The following is a 1728-nucleotide window of genomic DNA, read 5'->3' as shown; positions in this document are numbered from 1 at the left end:
GTTCCCTGCATGATGGGTACCTGGTACTGATGACCACCTGTGAGAAGTTTCCAGTTAGCCTTGTAGAAGTTTGTTAGCAGCATACGTACATACTCCAAACACCAACAATAAGTTGATCACAGCGAAACTTCTGGAAGCTAGGTAGAGGGGTGATGCCTTGAATTGTGTGCACTGAGCACAAGGCAGGGGACAGAGCCCCAGGATACAAGAGGGGACAACATGGTCCACAGTCACTCCCATCAGTGTTTTGGAAATATTTGCTATACTTGATTATATGCTCTTTCTTTCAATTGACTATTATTTTTTTTAATTTATTTTTTAATGTTTTTATTTGTTTTTGAGACAGAGGGAGACAGTCTGAACAGGGGAGGGTCAGAGAGAGAGGGAGACACAGAACCTGAAGACAGGCTCCAGGTTCTGAACTAGCTGTCAGCACAGAGCCTGACGTGGAGCTTGAACCCAGGGACTGCGAGATCATGACCTGAGCCAAAGTCAGATGCTTAACCGACTGAGCCACCCAGGCACCCCATGTTATTATTTATTTTAAAAAATACTTTGTTTATTTTTTAATGTTTTTTAAATGTTTTATCTATTTTTGAGAGAGAGCATGAGTGGGGGACGGGCATAGAGAGAGGGAGACACAGAATCCTAAGCAGTCTCCAGGCTGTCAGCACAGAACCAGATGCACGGCTGAGTTCATGACCTGAACCAAAGCCAGATGCCCAAATGACTGTGCCACCCAGGTGCCCCTTGCTTATTTCAGAAAGACAGACAGATAGAAGACAGAGAATCCCAAGCAGGCCCAGTGCTGTGAGCACAGAGCCCGAGGAGGGGCTGTATCTCATGATCCTGGGATCATAACCTGAGCCAAAATCAAGAGTTGGATGCTCAACTGACTTAGCCACCCAGGGCCCCCCCCCCCCCAAAGACTTTACTTTTAGGTTATCTCTACACAGAACATGGGATTGGACTTTACAACCCGGAGATCAAGCCAGCCAGGCGCCCCAGTATTTTGTTCCTAAATGAGAGGCTCCCCCACTTATCATTTCCACACTAGTCTCAAGACCACCACTACTTACATATTTAATGAAACTGTTTTTCCCCTGTCTAGCCATTCTGCCATACTCACGGCTCAAAAAGCTAGATTGTGAACATAGATCACAGACAAGTCAGAGTTCCGCTGGGATGAGGGGTGTCTCAATGCCTCCGGCGGGCACTTCCAGCACCTTCTCAGGCACAGGTGTCCGACCTCCCACGCCCCGAGCCACCCCAGCCCCTGCGCCCGCGGCCCCCGCCCTCCTGCGCCCCCGCGCCGCGCGTCCCAGCACCCAGGAGCAGACTTGGCCGTCGGTGGTCTCCCGCAGACCTCCAGCAGCGGAGGCGGTTCCCAGCTCTACCCGAGACAGTGCGGATGCCAGCGCAGGCCACGCGCGCCCCACCCATCCTGCGGTTCGAGTCCGAACCGCGGCCCCTTGCGGCAGATGTCACATGCCCCCAGCCCAGCCCGCGCGGACCTCGACCCAGGCCGAATCTGCCCCGCGGCTCCGCGCCAGCCATGGTCTGCCCCGGGTTTTCCAGGCCGCTGGAAGCCGCGCCTGCGCCGGGCGCCGGGGCCGGACGTGCGAAACGCTCGGCCAGCGTGCCCCGCCATTGGTCGGCCGCCGGTAGCCCCACTGGTGTGCACCGTCCCCATAGGCTGGCGCGGCCGTCAGTCAGCGACGCCCGCCG

This window comes from Suricata suricatta, chromosome 17 (assembly GCF_006229205.1).
Source record: "Suricata suricatta isolate VVHF042 chromosome 17, meerkat_22Aug2017_6uvM2_HiC, whole genome shotgun sequence".
Classification (NCBI taxonomy): Eukaryota; Metazoa; Chordata; class Mammalia; order Carnivora; family Herpestidae; genus Suricata; species Suricata suricatta.
This window is presented reverse-complemented; position numbering follows the sequence as displayed.